The 22,632-nt window shown below is 39.5% G+C and overlaps 1 long non-coding RNA gene across 3 annotated transcripts in view; it reads left to right on the forward strand.

The window, feature by feature from the left end:
* Nucleotides 1-22,632, forward strand: part of LOC134419754 (uncharacterized) — a 151,519-nt gene that overhangs the window by 9,399 nt on the left and 119,488 nt on the right. For all 3 annotated transcript variants that reach the window (XR_010028136.1, XR_010028138.1, XR_010028137.1), the window contains exons 3-5: nucleotides 16,253-16,356; nucleotides 16,602-16,628; nucleotides 17,012-17,114. This is a non-coding gene — a long non-coding RNA (uncharacterized LOC134419754). The remainder of the gene's footprint in view (nucleotides 1-16,252; nucleotides 16,357-16,601; nucleotides 16,629-17,011; nucleotides 17,115-22,632) is intronic.

A 22,632-nucleotide genomic window follows, 5' to 3' on the forward strand; every position in this document is an offset into this window, starting at 1 on the left:
TTCTGGTTGAAACCACAGCAAAATAGAAGAAAAATCAGAAGAAAACCATCAACCCCAAATGTCTGTTAAAAGCTACTGAGAAACATTGTTTTTTTTCAGTTGGAAAATGTCTATTTTTCAATTAAATCATATGCATATTTGACCTTTGTACAAAAAAAGCCATAAAGTTTTATTGACTGCCACGAGTTTCAATAAAAGTAGAGTTCCAATAAAACAATTTTGAAGAATTTTAAAGAAAAATTAATTAGCTCAGAATCCAAATTTTTCTGTACCATAACATGCAGCAAGCATATATGTCCAGTGGCAACTGGGAATAATATGCAGACACCTGTTAACATCTGTTTTTCTGTGTATCATTTACTGTCCAAGCATGACACCCTCATTGTCACATTGACCTTAAACTAAAGTCAGTCATGAAATAAGAACAATGAATCACAGTAATTGCTTGGATCAAGCAAATGACCAAAAGCTCTTGGAGCTGTTCACCTTCAGGGCACGCTTTATAGCCCAGCTTCTTGAACAGATATCTAGGGAGAATTGGGATGGGTTGGCCTCTATGAGATGGGGAGATGTTGTGCAATAGGATCTTCTTGCTGGCTGGTTCTTTCATGTGGGTGGAGTTTTGTTGTTCTTATTTTTATTGTTATGGATTGTGAGATGGGGAATTGTTTTTCCATTAGCAGAGGCAAAACAACTGCTTTCAGTGTAGAGTGACCTTTTTGATTATGTACATGAACCACAGACAAAAAGAACACAATAAAATACTCCACGGGCAAACATAGTGAGCTTGACTCATCACTATGTTACTCCAGATCTGTACCAGATCAGTTCAACTGAACAAAGATGGAACTTTACCACCCATGCTATCTGAAGCAAAGGAGTCTCATTCTGCCCCTGACCAAAATGATTATTTGTAGGGGATGAACACTGCTCATTCTTCATCGAGAGAGAATTATAATCCATGAGGATGTAGAGTGTGAAGAAAAGCTTGGCCCAGAATACTGGTGGAGGATATATATCATGTGGTATATATATCACATATACAACATGATGTACTCTGACATGGCTGTTTTATGAAGAATGTTCTGGACATTTAGACTAAACAAAAAGATAAGTAGAAGCTGCATTTTCTAGTTCACAATGACCTCCATAATATCAGAGAAGGTGTCAGCACTTTGACTGTTTTACAGAAAATACTTGCAACTCTGTCAGTTCTAGGAAATAGGCCTTCTAATGGGTAGTGGCTGACATAACACATATGTCACACTTATCCTTGTTGGGATGTTTTGAGGCTTTCCTTTGAGTAGCTCCCTACCACAGAAATAAATCATCTCCTCATAGAGAGCAGATGAACAACAACATGTGAAAAGAGGATTTATGGCTGTGGCTGCTTTTCTGACTGCCGTGGGTGCCCCGCACTGCAGTTCCATGGTGCCTCCTAGAGGCACTGGCTCCGGGCAGGGAGGCAGGAGCTGCACCATCGCTGATGTGCTGGGGCGGTGTCAGTTGTGTGTTTACCAGTGTGTTGGCCGATTTCCTCTGCAGCTGTTGTGACTTGCGAATATTTGATTCGTTTAATGCGATAGAAATGCTCGGTTCTTGGCCTCTCAGCCACTGTAGCGTGTCTGTCAAAATGAGATAGTGCGCTATGGTTTCTGGCTTCCCTTTATTCCCTCACTGTGGATAGCTACGCCTTCCAGGTGGAAAAAAGGAATCCTTGCTCTCCAGGAGATGGCAAATCTAGGTGAGAAGTATGCAATTGTGTGAAGGACAATCACAGTGCATCATGTTGACTGGCAGACTTGACTACATTGTAAACATTTTTAATCTTCAGCCAAGGTAATGGCTTGCAAAACCCAGACAAATTTGTTTCAGATAACTAATTCCAGTAGGCTGTACTTCTGAAAACAAAGAAAACTGTACACTGACTATGCAAGCCATGGCTATTGTCACAATCTCTAGATAGATTCTGGTTAGGAACATTTTCACCTGTGTCGACACTGGGTTACTTCCAGTAGTATAGAAAAGAATGTGGAATATAGATTTAATAGAGGATAGAAAAAGATGAGTTTGGACATTCAACCTGTCACTTCTTTTGGCACTTGGGATCCAGATGGTATATTTCTGGCATCTGCATTGTCCAGGCTTTTTTTTTCTCTGTACCTTGCCTCATTCAAACTGTTTAGGACTGATATTATGTGATACTGGGTTGTACAGACCATTAAACATTTCTGAGATGGGTTAAATCATTTCAGTGTGCTGCAAGGTTTTCAAATACTTTCAGAGAATGACCCATTTCTGAGCAGAAAAGCTTCCTGTTGGACACATCCCTTCTGTTCACAGCTGCTTACATCATTGCTTCCCATCTGTGATCCTGTTGTCCATTTGCAATCACATTGTTTCCCTGTTCAATGGGGAATGCAGGACAGGACTACTAGGGAAAGGAGAAATATTTATTGTATTTTCCAACAGTCTTTACTGCGACAAGTGTTTTATTCTTTCTAAACAGAGGCTAGTCATTCTGGATAATGCTACAATTGATTTGGCCAAACTGATGAACCTGAAAAGTTCATCATGTTACTTGGGCTCATGTTTCTATGCTCCTTTCTTCCTGTGTATCTTGGCTCCTTGCACCCACTTGTGATTTGAGTTCCTGTGGCAAATCTTGTCTTATTTATAGTTTTCATTATGGTTCTGGTATTAGGATAAGGTGTTTTTTTCTTGCCCATCCAGAATCAGAAGAGGCATCTGGACCTTTATCAGAAAATTAGGCAGAAGTGCAAAGCAGAAGCAAAATCAATGTAACTGGATAGCTGAAGTATGATGGGAATTCTGTCAGAACTGATCCTTGGTGAGTGGTAGTTGTAGTAATAATAAGGATATAGCACTAGGTAAAGGATCAGAAAATATGAAATGAACAGGTTTATCTTGGTGTTGCCTTGCTTGTCATCTTCTCGGATCAGGGTAAGAAGGGTGCATGAGTGTGACACTACAAGTTTCTGTTAAGTGGTCTTGAGGCATTATAGCTTGGATTGGATAGACTTTTGAAAAAACTTATTATTATTTTTGATTTTTATTACATTTAAATAGAAGTTTGACCTGGAGTAGAAGGAGACAGATGGTGTTTGATGGCAGAGCTTTGACCCTGATGGTGACATTGTATTTGGCAAGAAACCAGCTCTTTCTAGTTTCATGTGGATGTACCAGACTGTTTTGTTTTTTTTTTTTTTTCCAATGAAATCATCAGTTGTCACTGAGACTGAAGGGAAGACTTGATAAACCTCTGTACTGTCTCAGGAAAAAAAATAATTCTATTGATCATATATGGTAACATCCAGTTCTTTTTGCAGGCAGACAGTGCGGCAAAGGGGAAAGAAAAGGGAATGCAAGACTTTATACTGGGTGAAAATAGAGCCCAAATGCAGATTCTGTTTCATATATATGAGCAAAACTCAAAGGCTGTCAGGAATGTGTAGTGCATCAAAGCTGGCTGTGTGTGAAACCAGATGGGTTTGTAGCTGAAACAGTTCTATTTCTGAGGATGTCGAAAATCTGCCCTGACTGAGTGCAACTTACTCCCCAGGGGTGTTCCTCAAGCAATTCTAGGTCTTGGGGCAATGAAATGCATTTATTTTTCTAAGACAGAATGTTGTTGACTTTTACTTCTTGCAGGAAACTTGGAGGCGCCATATTTTGACTTCTGTTTAGAATGAAGACTTGTTTGGAAATGTGTGAAGTTCCTCCCTACAGAGCAGAATGTCCAAGTTTTTATCAGCTGTAGCAGAACAGTGGCACTCTCTGGAAATGGAGACCTTATACCAGATCTGCAAGGTCAAGTCAGAACTGTGCCCTAAATTGTACTGATCTCTAATTTAGAACTAAGTGTTGAGAAATAGATTAACTAATGGGAGTCATTCCTTCTGCAAAACTGTGCTTCTTATTCTCAGATAGGAAAAATATAATCTTTTGTATCATTCCCCTTACTCTTGAAGAAGTCTTGAGGTTGTAATAAGAAATTTTGTTTGAGCATTTAAAAAAATCTTATTTTTTTATTGTTTGAAATTGGATTAAGGATGGTATTTGAATGCAAACTTTTTATGCTGAAGTGTGTCTGAGGCTGAGAGTGGCAGGTGTAAACTAACACCTATGAGACACCTGTAGCAGCAGCTAAAGGACAGGACCCAATTCCTTTACTGAGTCTCTTCTGAGGCACTCTTGCTGTGCGACTGCAGGTGATATACTCTATCAAGGTCTTCAGACATTGAATTTGCTATTGTTTCTCCAGACTTCACAATGCAGATTTTGGAGAACTGACCATTAAAACATCTGCAGTCAGCTGACTGACCCATCATGTTTTAATTAAATCACTTTCAACAACCCTTATGAACAAATTCCATTGTAAATTTTCTATTTAGGAAGTGTTGTCTATGTAATTTCAGATATTTTCCTCAGAGATAGTGCAATTAGTTTCTTCTTTATATGTCCCATTACAGATTTATCTGTGATAAGAATTGTATTAGTAGTGTCCAGTATCAGTATTGGGCATGCCTCAGATTCCACCATAAATGCTGTTGGCACTATAAAAGAAAACAACCAGCAAACAAAAAAACTTGCAGAGTTAAAAAAGAAAAGGAAATAATCTCAAATAAGAGAATGAACATTTACTTTATAGTGCAGTCATGCACCTTTAGAAAGAATTGTGGGGTCTGTTTTTCTCTCTATGAAACTAAGTGATGAGGCTGGTCTTGGACTTATTTTGTTAACAGAATTTGAGCAGGTAAAAGCTGTGTGTTTTATGGATAAAGTTTTGTGTTTATGAATAATTTTTCTGTGAACTGGTACTTTCCCACAATGAAGCAGCTGGCTGAGAGTACAGTTTTCCCTGAGTTAGATGAGATTGTGTTAAAAAAGAAAAGGAAATAATCTCAAATAAGAGAATGAACATTTACTTTATAGTGCAGTCATGCACCTTTAGAAAGAATTGTGGGGTCTGTTTTTCTCTCTATGAAACTAAGTGATGAGGCTGGTCTTGGACTTATTTTGTTAACAGAATTTGAGCAGGTAAAAGCTGTGTGTTTTATGGATAAAGTTTTGTGTTTATGAATAATTTTTCTGTGAACTGGTACTTTCCCACAATGAAGCAGCTGGCTGAGAGTACAGTTTTCCCTGAGTTAGATGAGATTGTCAGCATCCAGGAAGATTTTCCCTGGAAGTTTTTCAGCACTGCAGGGATGGAGAGGTCCCTTGGAAGCTCTTCCTGCTGATACATAATTCGGCTGTTGGGAGCTCTTTGCTGTGTGTTTCTGTACCTTCCATGATCTGTAAACCATACTTGTGTGGTCAAAGTATAGCTGAAATGGAAAAGGGGTGTTTGTGAGCTTATGACTGGACTAGCTGCAGTTTCACAGAAGAAAACCAGCTTTATCTCTCTAATCCTTCTGCTGGCAGGCAAGACATGAAAAGCGAACGTAAGACACTGTACCTATTTATTGCTTAATTTTTCTCCATAAATTCTAACCTTGTGGTTAGAAAACCCAACAAAATCCAGCAATTCTCAAATGTAAACAAGTAGAAAAATAATACTCCAGAGTGCAGGAGTTTATAAGTATCCAAACCCTAAATATGTTAACACAGCTGCATGTCATGTGATCCACAGCAGTTGTAACACAAAAATATGTAAAATGTTTGAAAATGTCCAGAATACGGCAAATTTCTGATGATCCCCTAACGGAGCAAGAGCAAAGCAACAATTAGAAATCCGAATGGAATGAATAAAGAGTTGTGCTGAAATGATACAAACAGCTCTTTTCCTTAGCTAATATTTAAAAGCTCCAACCAAAGCCCTCCCACAGTAAAGCTATGTAAGCTAGAGGTCTTGCAATGCTTTCTGAATGTATTACTCTGCCTGTGAGCAATCCAGCTGTGTTTTAAGGCATTCTCATCTGTTTGGGTTTTTGGGGAGGTCAGTGTGCCACAGTTCAGTGAGAGGCAGTTTCTTCAGATGTTGCTGAACAAGGTAGCACAGAAGAAGAAATATTCTGGCCGTGCCAGCTGGTATTTCAGCTCGCTGTTGCTGGTTTCTGAACGTCTTGTCTGTCTGTAAGCAGTGTGTTCTGAATGCAGCTCCACGACTGAAGATGTTTGTGGCTCCTGGGCAGTGGCTGGAGTTTTGTGCACTCCAACTATGCTCTCAGCCATAGCTGGGTTCCTGTGGCAGGTACAGCAAAGCACTGGTGAGAACATCAGCTGTATGTGCAACATTTAGAAGCTAAAATTCACCATTAGCCAAGAAGCTAACCAGTACACTTTGAATGCCTAAAGTGGAGTGAAAAGCACACAGAAAGTCACAAAAACATGGCAGACAGCAAAAACAATTGCTGAGAGAAGTATTATGGAATTTACTCAGTCATAAGTGTTATCTGAATGTCTTCTTTCAAAGACATGATGTTTTTTTCACATAGCTACTGTTTTGTAATAAACCTAATAACCTTCTGCAAATAGCTTTTTGCCCCTGAGCAATACATGCAGGATTCAGCTATAATGATAACTGCCGGAGATTAGAAGTTAAGCCTCCATGAAAAAGAGAACAAAGGAAATTAAAGTGTATTCAGTAACATTTACAAAATAATTTTAATTCCTTGCAATTTCGAAAGCTATGTTTCCATGTGTTAATAATGTCAAACAAAAAAAATAGCACTACTTTCATTTTTCTTTTTTTTCCCCTTTTAAATATATTTTCTTCTCATCTCCACTACTTGAGTAAAAGTGTCATTTCTTGGTGGATCCTGCTCAACATTTCTTAAAAGGCATTTTGTGAAGTAAACTTTTCTACTTCATAAAATTTCTATTTGTCTTATTTTCAACCTCTGATGCTGAAAGAAAGGCAGCACCTCCTAGTTATTTGGTACATTCAAAGAAAATGTTGCCAAAATATATGGTGGTTGGTGTTGGCTTTTAACAGGTTTTAACTGTCTCTTCCTGGAAAAAGCATACCTGGAATTAAATTTCAGCAAGCTCAGGTATATAATTACAGCATCTTTTCTTAGGATGTGTCTTCTGGGACAGAGTCTGCTTTGATTCATGCCATTATTCAGCAAGTGTGAGTGACTAGTATGAGGTGAAAATGTTCAATATTGATTCTCTGTCACAGTAGAAATCATTGCTTCTGATAAGTGTGTTTAAAAGATCTTTTTCTACTTCTATCACTGCCAAGAATCCTGGACTGAATCAGAAGGAGTGTGGCCAGCAGGCTGAAGGAAGTGATTGTTCCCCTCTGCTCTTTGAGACCCCACCTGGAGCACTGCTTACAGTTCTGGTGTCCCCAATACAAGGAGGACATGGAACTCTTGGAGCAAGTCTAGAGGGGCCCTTGAAGTTGTTGAGGGGACTGGAGCATTTCCCCTAACAATTTGTAGAAGGTTGGGGCTGTTCAGCCTGGAGAGGAGAAGGTGGTGTGGGCATCTCAGTAACCTCCCAGTGTCTGAGAGGGTCTGCAGGGAAGCTCTGAGCAAATTGATCTGGTGAGAGATGTCCTGGCACGTGGCAGGGTGGATTGGGACTAGATGGTGTCCCAGGCCCATTCCAACCCTTCAGCATTCTGTGGTTCTGTGATAATGGCATCTCCATAGAAGTGCAGAACTTACCAAACAGAAGGGCCATTTCTTCACAAGCCTTCATGGATTCAGGTATTTGATACTACGTTCTGCTGCTTGTCCAACCAATGCCTTGAGGAAACAGTGCCAAGATGCAGAAAAGAGCATAGATTTTAGAAATGAGTAGGAATGGTGCAAAGGCTGGATTTTCTCCAGAACTTTTCTGTAAACCAGGCAGTTGATCTGAGATGGGGTGCCTTGATGCTTTGTGTATACAAGCATTTCCAAATATGTTACTACCATGAGTATATGTGTGATCAACACGATTTATAATATACAACAAACCTTATCTAGAGTAGTTTGGTATTATATTTACCAGACTTTTTGCTCTACTAGAGTCAGGATATTCCTGGTTGAAGGACTATTCTTCCTCAAAAGTGTGTGTATACGTTCTAGGAAAATAAGGAAATATACCTTCTAGGAAAAACTTCAGTGTCAAAAAAGGTCACTTCTGGCATAGAGTGAATTATTTAGGATAATTTGATTCTTATCTACCAGAAAATTTCTGAGAATTCTGGCAGAGGTGAGAAGGAGGTAGGCCTTCTATCTCCTATCTTGGTGGTTAAGCTGTTCATCTGCAAGGATGGATGACATGGTTTAATTCTGCCTTCTGCTCTGGAGATTTAGATCCTGCTGTCCTGTCTCTTGGGACAGGACATGAGCAATTAGCAGCAGTGAGGTCTGCTCCTCATTTGCTCCTCTTTACACGTTTTTCCTTCAGAGGAGCTCTCTGCAGGTCTGATGCCCTCTCTACCAGGGGCTTGTGCTTGTCAGCTGGCTTTGTGAAAGATGTTCACTTTGGTGGTGGACACTTAAGTGCTGCATGCAAATTGAACCATTTTCAATACAAGGGATGAGAACCTGCCTCACAATCCTTCCGTAATGAATCACACAACCAAAATCAGATCATAGCTCAAACCCATGCCCTGTCCAATCAAGACAGGAATTTGAATTTGTGTTCATAACTCCCCATAGGGGTTTCTCAGCAATTATAATTGTATAATTCCAAAATGGAACTGGTCTAATAAGCTACTTGATGCAAACTACTTCAGTGATGGTTGGGAGTGAAAGAGCAATAGAGTAAGAATGATTCTTCAGCCTTATGTTAATGGTACTCACTTTGGAATCTGTGGCTTCAATACAGTAGGAAGCATTCTTAGTATAACAAAGAGTGAACTGTATATAAAAACTCAGAGAGAACAATCCCTTTGCAACAATTTTGTAAATCTTGTATTGTATTTCCTTGTCTTTTATGTTTGCATTTTCCAAATGTTTGCATTTTCCAAAAATGCTTCCTCTTGAGACACATGGAACATTTCATGTCAAACGAAGTACAGTGGGCTGGGTGGGGATGGTAGTGGTTTTGGTGTGGAAACCTGGAAAAATTGTGAATTTGGTTCAGTTTGAACAACATTCTTTTTCAAATGTTTAGCTTGGCAGCTGAACTGAAAGACCATTTATTTGACAGCCCTAAGCCCTCTTTTGCAGTTGGACCCTTGTGTTTTACTAGGAAAATTGTACCATTAGTCCCTGGAGCTGTTCATGGATGACACAGAGGCATGAAATGGAAATCCCACTAAAATTTAGGGTTGTCTGAGTTTTTTGGAGCTAGGGGAACTCTGAAGTGAGATTAAATGATAGCATCCAGAGTATGTGCATTACTGGACTCTCCAAGGACACACTGTTGTTTTCAGAGATTCCCTCTGTCACTCCCTTGTCAAAAAGATACCTTTGATCCTTATGGGAAATATTAGGAGGAAAGCTCTTGACTTATGTGCATTGTTAGCTGGGAACAGAGACATTCCTTTTTTTAACTTGTTCATTCCATGATGTAATGAGAACATTTTAAATGAGGACAAGCAAATTGAGAGCTTTTTCCTAGATGTTGCTTATAATCAAACACACCCAACCATGCTCTTAAATACCTCGTAATTAAATATGCAAAAATAGAGACTTAATTTGAACATGTAAATTAATCACATGTTGTAACAATGGAAATTCATAACTGAAAATCCATTAGCAGACAACGCTGTTCCTCATTCTTTTGTTTACATGTTTATACTAATCACGCAAGAGGATTTTTGGTGCATGTCACCCTTTGAAAATCAATTCTGTATCAACTTAGGAGATGTGTTCCCATTTCTATTGTATAGCTTTGCTCTATAAATGCAAATAATCGCAAATTAAGCCCCAAATGTCTAAAGAACAGCAGGAGTGACCATTATTTGATGTATGATGCACATCATGTCATTTCTGTGTCAATACTCTAGGGGTTAAATAAGTATCATGTTTTGGACATCTTAGGAAAATAATAAACAATGTAGCTCATCCAAAAAACATCTGCTCATATTTTCTTTGTTAAATAGTAGACAAATATATTTAAAATGTGTTTTCAATTGTCTGCTAAGAAAATAAGTTTGCATAAAACCCACGCTTTTATCCTGAAAAAAAAATTGTGAATTTACCTTCTGTGGCAATTTAGAAAAAGCCAAAATTTATGCACATTGTGTATTCAGCAAGTAAAGAACTCAGTTGCTGTGGTGGACTACATTAAACATAGATGGATGAGAATGAGGTCAGTGGAGTGAACACAAGCTGTACTTCTCAGAGCTACTGTGCATGCACATGGCCTTAAAGATGTTTACCCAGTGGAAGTCTGTACTTGCCTGTGTATTCCAGTGCCTGTGCATGATGGCCTTGAAGCTTTGCCTAAAAAGTGCTTGTGAAAGAAATATTATTTGCACATTTGCGTTTTGGTTGCCCACTAGCAGCACTTCAGTTGGTAGGGTGTACCTGACTGTGAGGATCTGAATTCACTGCAGGGTTTGGGCTCTTTATCACCTGATGGCCATTTTGGTCAGTAAAGCCTTTATCAATGACTTTGATCAGGCCTTGTATCATATTCCAATACCCCTCCATCAGCTAGTGCTTACTCAGTTGAAAATATTGCCTTGAGCTTTCTCACTCATGCAGGAAAAATTCTTCACCACAGAACCTCTTCTCTGGTTTTATTGTATAAATCCTACTTGATCCTCAGTGTCCTGCTTCTTAAGGTACTACACAGCAGTCTTGTGCTCTTGACTTCATGCCACCCTCATGTTACACCTCCCAGCAGGTGAGCCACTTCCACCCTTTTGCTTTGTTAATCCTTTTTAAATAACCACTTTTTTATTGTGCTACTTAACAGGAAATACCTCTCCAGTAATGCCTCTAAATCACTTACAGCCCAAAATATTGCCATATGCTTCTTAAACCCTCCCATACTGGCCTATTCTATATGCTAACACCATGTCTATAGACACTGCAGTGAGTTATGGTGAAAATAAGGATGAAATTTTTAAGGAAAACTTCTCACCTTCTTGCCTAAAAAGTGCTAAATTCTGATGGGAAGCACTAGGACATACATAAGAGCTTGGACTGGTCACCTATCAAACAGGGGTCTAAATAGTGGAGGGGAGCCACACTGCAACAAAGTGTACTAAGTGTGAAGATAGGAAAGCATTCATAAAAATGCAGCAAACAGCTTTGTGATAATTAGTGGAAATGAGGTCACAGCCTGTCTTTCTGTCCTGCATGAACCTTTTCTTTATTATTGTGGCATCACAGCTTATGAATCTGAGTTTTTAGTGGACTAGTACCATTTCTCAGTTGTTTTTGCTTTCTCTTTTCTCACAGTAAGATGCAACTTAAATTCCTAAACTCAAAACCCCCAAAAATTCAACCCGCAAGCCTCAGTGGTATTTGGAGTTTATGTATTCTTTAACCAAAGACCTTTGCATAACCAGATACTGGTACATTTTTTTAGTGAAATTCTTAAAGCTTTGGGCTTAACCACTGCTTCTTGCAGTGATATGTTTGAAAAATGTCAACTATGTATGTGTAATGGAGGGCTGTGGAGTTGAGGTATGTCCATTTTCTGGAAGTGGTAGACGGTGTCAAGGTCTGGATTGACCTCCAGCAGGGTCCTGGCTCCAGCTTGAGCAGTTCCCGCGGTGACATCAGAACTTTGGCATCTATGTTAAAGAATTTTTTTGTTATTGCCATTATTTCAGAGAAAAGCTGATGATTTGGCATGAATGAATGCACTACAGACATATCTGTTGGAGTAAGCAGAGAACTTTAAAGCTTTATGAGTTGTGCATTGCATCATTCATTTTTCATAGGTTATTAATTCTGAAACTTTTCTGTTGCCTACAGCAGTAGACTTGGATGTGTATGGGAGAAGGTCTTCAAATTGTAGGCAAAGAGGCTTGATTTCTGAAAGAACAAAAAGGAAAACTACAACAAAACTCTTGTTGGAAGAAGAGATCCAAAATTTCTTAAAGAGGCTTGAGAGTGAAAGAAACACACAAAGGGTTTACTAGGCTGGAGTTAAACAGAACTAAATAGGATTTAGAAATGTACTTAGAAAAAATAATCCTCAAAAGGAAGAGAACAGCATCCCTTTCCACCCCAAATCAAAAAGGAACACTATTAAAATGTTCTTAAACTTGTTCTTAAAGTATTTAGTTTCTTTTAATAACACTCATGATATGTTGGGTAGTCCAAAAGGATTGTGTGTGTATTGCAAATGAAAGTAACCTTTTGGATGCTCAGTCTTCATCTAAGTGTGTTTCAGATCTATGTGTGATAAACCTCATTTGCTAAATATGGAAGGTTGATCTATTCTATAGCACAGAAATTGTGTGTGATGCAATGAGAAGTCTCATTGTCAGGAATCTTTTAGTAAGATATTTCTGAAATGTTGCGGTTGCTTTTCTTCTGGATCCCCTATACAATCTGCATTTCCATTCATTTTATTATGGAACACTATTGGGAGCAAGCATAAATAAAATCCAAGACCAGGCCTTTCTTTCCCATTTTTTTTTTGGACAATATTCCCGTTGAGGTACTGTGAATGGGAACATCATCCATCTAGAAGCATAGGGTTCAGCAGCCAGAGTCTGGAGCAAAATAATCTGGCACTGCTATTCTGGGCAGTGGATCATTTGTGGCTTTAGGCAGACAGAGCACATGATCTTTCAATCTCAGTTTCCCTTTCTGTAATGTAGAGTGATGAGAATAATTTAATTCTTATCTGACACAATATTTCTATTTACTATAGACAGATGAAATGGTATGGAAATAGCCTAAATGAGGATTGTTCAAAATCAGATCATACCCATCATTCATAATTTAATTGTTTCAATTTTTTAGTGAAGAAACTGAGTTCATAATTGTAGAGACCAAAACATTTAAAGGTTGGATTTGTATTCTGGAGAGTATTCAGAATTTCAAGAAAACTACCCCCCCACTGTTTCATTATGAGAAATATTCTAAAGGCTTTCCAAAAGTTTTGTCTTTATGCAGAACCACAGTCTGTTTATTTCTTCATGCCAAAGATGAGGTTTGGCACAGGATTGTCCCATGCCCTTGCCAAAAGCTCTCCTAAGAGCACACTCAGTTAGTTTATATTACTACTTTTGAGAAAGGAAACATTAAAGAACCCATATTTTTAATACAGTATAAAGGTCCTCTGAAGGCTGAAAATGCCTCCCTCTGGCCCCTCCTCACTGCAAAGGAGTGGGGTCTGTGAGGGAAAAAGGAGTCCTACAGTCAAAGAGCTGCCTCTGTGTGAGGCCTGGGAGCAAGGACAGCTTCACGCTAACCCTCATTTCCCTGCAGGCTACGTTTTCAAAAAGTGCTTCTAAGTGTGGTTGCCCAAGTGGAGACAACCATGGCTTCATTTTCAGCAAGTCTGGGCACTCCAACACCTGTTGATTCAAGTGAAGGTGGACCTAGGCTGCCTCCTGCCAGCGTTTCCACGCTTCTGCAAGCACAGGGTACTCAGTGTCAGGTCTGTCCCCCTCCCTCCGTGCCCCTGATGCACTGATGCATTGCCTTTGCAGCTTTTATGAAAGGTCACTAAGCCAGAGAAAGGCCATGGCTATTCTATTTATACGTGTAAATATAACTTGCATATAACTTGGATTTTCTCTGCTCTTAAATTGGTATAACCTGTAACTGATGTCTGGAATCCTCAGCCTCTCCCTGGTGCCTAGAATGATGCACCAAGTGTAATTTTTAATTTTGACTTTGGCATTGTCTTATATATTTGGTTAAGAGAGATATGAGAGAATTTGAGGAATTGTCTGCTAACTCTGCTGCAGAGAGACCGCTGATCACCAAACAAACCATTTCATTTAAATGCAGAGGGTTTATTTTTTACGCTTCTGTGAAGTCTTGAAATCTGAGGTAATACAAAATTTGAACAAAGAAGGCTATTGTCATAGAAATGACTGAGTCTGCAGACATATTATGCACAGAGTGAGAGAGCATTTTAGGTGATTTTATGATGATCATTGTAAAAATGTGTGTATGTGTGCCCCTGCATCTGGGTATCCATTCATCCACTCAGAACTCAGACTGTACATCAGAAATGGAAGCCAGCTGTTAAAGCTGTCAGCCAGCTGTGTATCTGCCTCCTCCTGGGGTGTCCATTCAGCCCCACAGGCTGCATGGGGCAGGCACAGGCAGCTATCAGAGAACTCAGCTGAAGCATGGAAGACCCTTTTTTCCATTTGAGTTCCCCACACCATATGGCAGCCAAATTTAATTTTCAAATATGCTTTTTCTCCCCTAATGAAACTGCCACTTCCAGAATTTCATGTTCAATCATCTTGTTCAACCACAATGCCTCTTCTTCCTCCTAGGGAGGAGTCCAAAGAATTTTCATTAGTTGGCTGAATATCTAAATGTTAGGGATGTCTGTGCAAAATCTGCATATTAAATCTGAATGTCCAGTCTTGCATCAATGGGATCCTTTTCCTTTTCTGTAAGAATAGCTGTCTTTGAGACCTATCAGAGTTGCAGAGTTGTTGTGGATCAACCTTCAGTGTCCAGGCCCTTAACACTTTTTATTGAAAGTTAACACTTGAATTACAAAGCATTTCCAGTATGATATGAAACTGAAGCCATGCTAAAAATTCTTAAAGTATTCAAAAATGCAGTTATTTTATAATCTGCCATTCTGCTCAATACTGGTGTTTCTGGGCAGAGTAAAAGTGGAAAACTTTAACGGGTAGATGCTCCTGTCATGACTTCACACTGATACTCAGATGTCAGTCTTTGAAGAGCTTCATCCTCTTTTATGCTGTAAATAAATATTTTGTTTAGTTAACCTGCTGGAGAATTTAAAAGGAAATCAACATGTTCTGTAGACTCAAAAAGTGAGGACTGTTTATTTGTACATTCTGACTGCCTGCATATTACAGGCCAAATAATATTCCTCTGTCACATCTGCACTGAGCCCAATTCCTTCCCTATTTGATTAAAGTGTTACCTGTAGATGTAAACTTGTGTACACAATTTCTTCTGTACTGATGCTGATTTTGAAAAACAGTTGCTCTGAGCTTGAAATGAATAAAATACTGTATCCTATGGCACTGGATTCTCTGGTTCTCTAACAAGGCAGTGTCTAGGAAATTCCCAACAGCTCAATTCTAGTAGATTCTCTGAAGCCTAATAGGTTATGTTCATACCAAACCTTTAATTTACTAGGGTTAAAATTCTTATTAACACCATTCTGTTCACCCATCCATTGATTTTCCTGCCTGTTTTTAAGAACTTAATTGTTTCTGAGGTGTCTGCTTTTATCAGATGTATTTGGAATTGGTGATCACGTCCAAAAGATTATTGAAAGGGTAATATGCATGGGACCACTCATGCAGACAAAGCTTGCCTGCATAAGATTTGTTTCCCTAGGAAATCTGGCACCTGTTAGACATATCTGAAATTCTGTGGATTTTTGGTATTCTATTCTTACTATTCATTAGAGGAGGAGAGATAAAGTTTCATCAGATGCAAATCATCATTCCCAGAGGATATCAGCAACGACTGATGGAGACATCCTTTCTGACATTCTGGCCCTTTCTGGGCTTGTATTGCATCATGGTGGCTCTTTGATATATGTGTTTGAAATGCACTGGCCTGATAGACTGGAAATGAGAGTTAGTAAATAGTTTAATTGTTTGTCATGTTTTCAAAGTACTTCCTTATGTCAACAGTCAATGGTCAGGATGCAAGTGAAATGCTGAGACTCTGTTTGCCTTGATTTCTGTTTGTATTTGCTATATCTGAAGATGCTCCTAGATCTTGTTACAAAAATACTTTTCATTTAGAAATTCAGACCTCCTCTGATGTAAGCCCCAAACATTTCCATTTCTAAGTGCAAGAAGTTGATCCCTATGTAATTATGAAGTGATGCCAGGTCCTAACCACACTACCTTACCTACCCTAGTCCTTTGGAAACGTTTTACTTGCAACAACTTTATATACCAAACATGTTTATTTAATGAAAATGTTGTTATGATAACTATAAACAACATATTTTTTATATGACTAATGTTTTCATGAAGTTGGTTTCATTTTCACAGGTCACTGCTTCCTTTTCCAGACTCATAAACAGTTTTCTCAATCATTTTGGGCACTGAGTTGAGACCTCAGCACTTGGATTTGTGTCATATGATTTGATCTTCTTTTCAGTGTTCTCCTATCGTCCCTGTCCATGTGCTGTTTTTTCTGACACTTTTTTTTTTCCTTCATGTGTCATTTTATGACAGTGTTTCTCCATGATGTGCTTGCTAAAAGAAGTGAGATATCTGGAAAAAAATTAGACTTGTTTGTGAAAAAAACCCAAAAAACTGACCAATAGGCTACCTAGAAAGTAAGTAGTTTTACTTTTTCTAATTTCTTATGTGTGTGTATGTTCTTATCTTAAAATCTACATTCATGACTTTATCTACAACATAAGGCATATTTTGTAAATGAGCTTAAGCACTCTATCAAGTTGTAATTATTCATGAATAGTCTCTCTCTATTGCTAATGATATGCATCACACTAGCAGAGTTTGATATACTGGTTATACAAATAAAGTTCATCTGAGGTAACGCAGTTTATTCCTTTCTCAGGCATCCAGCCTGGATCTCAGCTGCAAAGTAAGTACCTCTCCACATCTCATTACCAAAATAGCAACCTTCTTAATCCTTTGCTGTGAAGAACAAAGGTTCGATTCAGTCTCTGGAGCAGAAATAGGATCTTATTAATGCACTGGCAACTACAGTGTTGTTATTTTTGCTAGAAAAGAGAGAAACAGGAATTTGCTGATATATGTTAGATTAAGGGCTGTTATTGTTTTGAGATTAATTGGATTGTTAGCCGGGCCTTTCCGATGTCAGCTGAAAATCTACAAAATACCTTGCAAGTTATTATTCTGGATGAGATCAGGAGCTACTTCCTGGAAATTCACTTCTATTCTTTGTATTTGTTCTGAAGGAATCACTGAGGCTATCAGTTAAAGGGTGTATTGTTTACTGTGCAGGGAGAAAATTTCTTGTGTTGGTCTTGCCCGGAGTGCTGGCCCTGCTGGACTCAACCCTCTTGCCATCCAGTGGATTAAAGCTGAGACCCAAGCCACCAGCAAGGTACCTCATGCTCAGCCTTTGGGGAGGTCTGTGCATTGGCCCAGTGTCAAGGCTTGAATGTGTTACAGCTGACGTATGAATTCACATTTTGGAGCTCCAGTGATGTTTTATGGAGTCTTTTCTTTCTTTCAAAATATTTGCTGTCATGTAGTGTTGGGCTGCAGTGGGCTGTAGCATTTGGGATCCCTGTGGAGCAGACTGTCTCGGCAGCCCATCAGGATAAAAGTTGAAATTAGGATTGCAGAGAAGAGCCAGAGAAATTCCACTTGGTGAATTAAATGTTGTTGAGCTTGAGGACCTGGAAAAGGGTTAGTGATGCATCTGGGTGAACTCCCAAATTAGTATGAATGACAGGCATAGGAGGTATTGCTTAGAGCAAAAATAAATGCAATGTAACTGATCTGTTGAGACCAGCAAACAGTTTCTGGAAATGACTGGTGCTTGATAATTTTTAGTGATAAGCAAATGGCATACTCCAAATTACGTGTGGTCCATTGTGTAATTCTGTGTGGGTGTGGACCTTTGCAGGTTATTGGCCTATGCCACCTGGCACAAAATGTGTTTGTTTAAGTCTTAGCATGTAGAACTTTGGGTGTTTGTCTTCATGTGTATGTGAAAGGTTCAGGGTTAAGTGAGGGAGAGCTAACCAGAAACTGAGATCAGCAGAAGCATTCTGGATAACTGTTCCCAGGCCTGAGTAATAAAGACCAGTAAGATGGTATTTGCAGTGAACCTCAGCTCTCTGCTTCTATTCCTCATGGTTAGGACAAACCCTGTGTTTGGCCTCCAGGAGATATGGCAAGATATGTCTATTGATGGAGTATGTAGTCTGAGACTTGTGGCTTGAGTGTGTGAACTTTTATTTGTGAGTTGGAAGAGATTTCTGAGCATAGACTAAGGCAATTATGTAGCATTAATTGCTAATTTATCCTGATTGTCCATGTCACCAGAAGGCTTTAAGTATCAAGTTCTGATAGAACAAGAATGTTTGATGTACCAATAGGATAGTTGGGCCCAAGCCTGTTCTCTGTTATACCACTGCAAATTTGGGATACTTGTATTGACTGCTGAGTGACAGAGCAAAGCAGGACTGGACCTGAGAGACGAAGCTGTGACTTGCCTGTGTGTGCCTTGGGCAGTGAAACAGCTGACTGAAGAAACAGCTCATGTACTGCTTGCATTTCCCCTTGATGGTTTCCAGCTGTCCTCTTATCCCTGGCATGCAAAACATTAATTAGTTTCAGCTTATGAAAATAAGTGAGAGGCAGTGTGTGCTACCCACCTTATAGTGCTGCACATAAACAAGGCACTGCAAACAGCGAACCGTGATCACAAATGCTAAGTGACGTTGTTATTAAGCCAGGGGCTGAGTAAAAAGAAAGTTCCTTTGTTGCTGAACATAATCTAGATGGTTTCTCAGCCTGTGCAATAGAGAAAGACATGCTTACACGCAGGAGATCAGTGTGTATTGCACCTTGACCATGCATCAGAGTATTGCACCTACACCATACACAGACATCATGCATTCATCTCCACACGTCTTTTAGTATTAACTGAGGCAACAAAAAAGCAAAGAGCTAAATAGGACAGTAGAAGAAGAAGGCAGTATTATTTTTGTTTCAACCTGTAAACTCATATTTGTAGGAAATTAAGTTTGGGGGGTTTTATCATTATAGCTCTTGCATGTTTTCAGATTAGGTTTCCTAGATGGCTTTGTCAGAGAATATGAAGAACTTGTAGGTATAAAAATTATTCAAAGAATTCACACTCCTTAATTTTCAAACCTGTTAGTTTATTGTCACAAGACTGCCTAAATATATTTTTATGCTGCTGCAATAAGATCTGCCACTACCTTGCTACCCAGGCTGGAAGGAAAGTATTAGCAGGAAGTAGCTGAAATCAAGAGATGCAGGAGAAAATGCATTAAGCAAAGCATGAAAATCCCAATGTCTTAACACCATTGCTAGTCCAAAAGAAAGATTTTGTTGAATTGGCTGGACTGCTACAGACTCTGTTTAAAGCAAATTGAAAAGGACAAACTCAAATTTAAGTGAATACTAGAGACAGTGGACAAGGTTATGCAAAAGTTGGAATATGTATGGATGCTGCAGTCATGATGGAAGAATTTCTGCAAAAAGGAAAAGAAGGTGTTGACAGGCTGGTGTTGCCCGACTAGAAGTGTTGTATAAGCCTGGAGAAATTATCCCTATGATTTAAAAATATAAATAATAAATGAACTACAGATACTTGTATGGAGAAGAATGAGTCTGGACAAATCTACTAAAGAAACAATGATTAATAAGATTACTTGAAAAATGAATCATACTGGGGTCATCAAAAACCAAAATTAGATGAATTGTGGTTGAAAGGTTAAATAGGTTTTTTGGTTTTGGTCATAGAATGTAACTGTGATGAATTTCTGTTATGATGGTGGAGGAGAAAACTGAGAAGAAAGCAGGAAATGTTTGGAAGGGTAGGGAGAAATGTCTTGTATGAATTCTCTGTCTTACATTTAACTCCTGATGCTATCTGAGATCAGAAGTGCTGCAGATCTCCAAGCATGTAGTTTCCACTTGATTTATTGCATTAATCTAGATATGCAGTGGGTAGAGGTGGCAGACAAACTTACTTTTATGTGTTTTGCCATAAAAATGGTGAGGGAAAAGTAGCCCAAGATCTAGAAAGGGCTGGAACAGACATAATGGAGCTGCACAGTAGGCTGGGACTGTAGCTAAAGTTGACAACATTCAGAAGTAATCCAGTTATTATCTCACTTTTATGCATTTTACTGTAGAAAGATAAAGCACTACGATATATGTGCGATGTAGAAAGTTTAATTCTATTGAAGCATCTGATGTTTATCTCATTTCAAAGATGGATGCTGTCATAGGAAATCTCATGTGTTGCTTAATTGCCATAATCTTAACCAGAGGGTTTTCAGACTGCGGTGCTGAATTTAAATATGTCTGTCTTATCCATTCAGTAATATGTGAGGTGCTGGTATTCCTTAGGGACCTGTCACCCTACAGAATCTGGGAAATTAAATTAATGAAAGGAGTTTGGTAGAGCTTTTATGTTTTCTTGAGGAGGCGAATCCTGAAGGAACACATGCTTTAGAGCAGGAGATCGCTCTGTCCTCTTAGGGAAGCAAGACTTACTGTGAAGTAGGGAAAGTGTCAACCAAGAAGAGTTTTGATACTCAAAAAAAGAATAATCATATCAATCCAGAAGCAAAGGAAACTACCATGCTCTGGAAGGCTTTCCAAATTAGTGAGCAAAGCCAGCCTTTACTGAACTGTGAGAATATTGCTCAAGATCATCCTGCATTTCTACTCCTAACTGCTTGAATCACTGAAGGTATGTCTGTTCAGGGTTGGGCAGGCACATATGGACTCATTCTGTCCATGGTTCAAGCTGAGTGGATGAAAGCTGCCTGGGAATGGGAATCTGTGTAGCTGTCATTAGTATGTGGCTGAGCCTGGACTGGTAAGTTCTGCTGGGAAGCAGAGTGTATTAGTTTGGGATCAGAATTAGAGGGTTGCAGTTACCAGACTTTAGGAACAGAGGTAGCTTCTACCAGGGCATCTTGGAGCATTTGCAGATGGAATTGCATCTTTTTGCAAATCTGCCATGGAATTTTATCCTTAATGTGTTAAAAGGGTTAGCCAGATGTGATCTGGAAATATGGAGCCCTAAAGACAGGGCATTCTTTTAAAAGAAATCGTGAGTAAAAATCCAGTGCCAAATTCCAACTTTAGCAGTTTGCTTTCAGATGCTTTCTCTTGGGTCTAAAGATTGATGTATGCTAGTGTTAGAGGGAAAGACTTAAAACAGTATATTTGAATCTAAACTCAACTGGTCCATGGAAAGGACTGTGCACAAATGAGGACCTTCAGCTGCCTGAATTAAATGTCCCTCCCTATACAGTCCATTATACAAAACACTTGTTCCCTTGTTTACAATGAATGGAAAGCGCTAATGGCAGCTGATTTATCTGATGTCTCAGGCTCCTGAGTCACTTAGGTACTTTTGAAGATGTTCTCTTTCAAATTAATTTCTGTAATTTATTTCCATGCCTCTGACTTTCAGAAAAAAAGCCCTGTTCCTAAATAAATTCATGAGTGTTTAAAAATTATTTTGTCCTTAGCCTCAGGAGTCCATTAGTTGCTGTGTTCTGGAAGCAAATGAAAACAATGCATTCTGTAGGATATAAAACTATTCCTAACTGTGCCAGTGGATCACTGCAATCATTAGGTTAATACCAACGATTATCATCCAGGATGCTCATCTGGTTTTACTGAGCTTTGTTAAAGAAATGGAAATGATTAAAGTCATCCTGTCTGTCCCTCTAAAGTTCTGCCTGTGAATGAGTCACTGTTTTACAAATGGGTGTTGCCAGACACTGATATTGAATGCGGCTCCAGCCATCAGAGCTCTGGGTCCAGCACCGCATTCTTGGAGTCCAGACTGGAACACTGAAATTCCCATTGAAATCTGTGGGAATTCTGCATGGCCAAAGCCCAGCTACCTTTATGGCTGGCTGAGGCAGCTTAGAGAGAGCTGTAGCTCTATGCATGTAGTAGCCTGGGGACTCAATATGAATTTCATGCATCTCTTCACTTAGTCACTTGAAACCCAAGACAGAATTGAGGATACCACATTCCACTTAGGCTTTGTTTGCATGAGGTCAGCTGAGTGCCCACTGCTGCCTCTGGACGTGACACCTTCCACCCCACTGGCAGAGCTGCAGCTGTGGTTTCTGTGCTCCCTGGGCACAAGAAGTATGTGCACACAGCAAACCCCAGTGTGTCAGCTGCCCTGCCCTGCCTGCTGCAGTGGTCCTGGCTGGCTGCACCAAGGGTGGAACATGCTTCAGCCTTTTCACAGGCATGGAGCTGTTTGCATGTCCTGAAAGTAAAGAGCTCCCAAAGATCTTCTTGTGGAGTTGCTCACAGTCAGCTGTGTCTTACGGGCAAGGTTGACCCAATAGTTAATTTTGCTTGTTTGCCTCACATATGAGACAGGGATTGAATAGTCCTGGCGTTGGGGAATTTCACATCTGGATTCAAACTCTTTATGGCTACTGTTCCCTAATCTGTGCCATGGGCCGTTCCCAAGTCATAGTTCTGTACTTTTCCAAGCTTTGTGTTTCATATCGTCCCCTCGGGGTCATTTGTAGAAGTGGGAGGGCCAGATTGGTAGTTGCAAGAAAGAGAAGTCTCATCACTGACGTCAATGCAGCTCTTCCACTTTAGCAAGGGATCAGGCCCATCTACCAGTGTCATGGTCTGCTGGGGAGGAGGGGAGGCAGCCTCAGAAGTGTTGGGTTTGCAGTTTGCCAAGTGACAAACAGAGAATCTGAGTGCGGTAGCCAGGCATGTTACAAAACACACTGTTGGAGAGACAGCTCTCTCTGGAGGCTTCAGCCTTGATTTACTTACTCCTCGTTGTTGTCCTGATATTCCATGGCTTTCAGACAACTTAAAAAAAACTCAGTATATGGCCTTCTGTGAGGATA

This window comes from Melospiza melodia, chromosome 6, assembly GCF_035770615.1.
Source record: "Melospiza melodia melodia isolate bMelMel2 chromosome 6, bMelMel2.pri, whole genome shotgun sequence".
NCBI classification, from domain to species: domain Eukaryota; kingdom Metazoa; phylum Chordata; class Aves; order Passeriformes; family Passerellidae; genus Melospiza; species Melospiza melodia.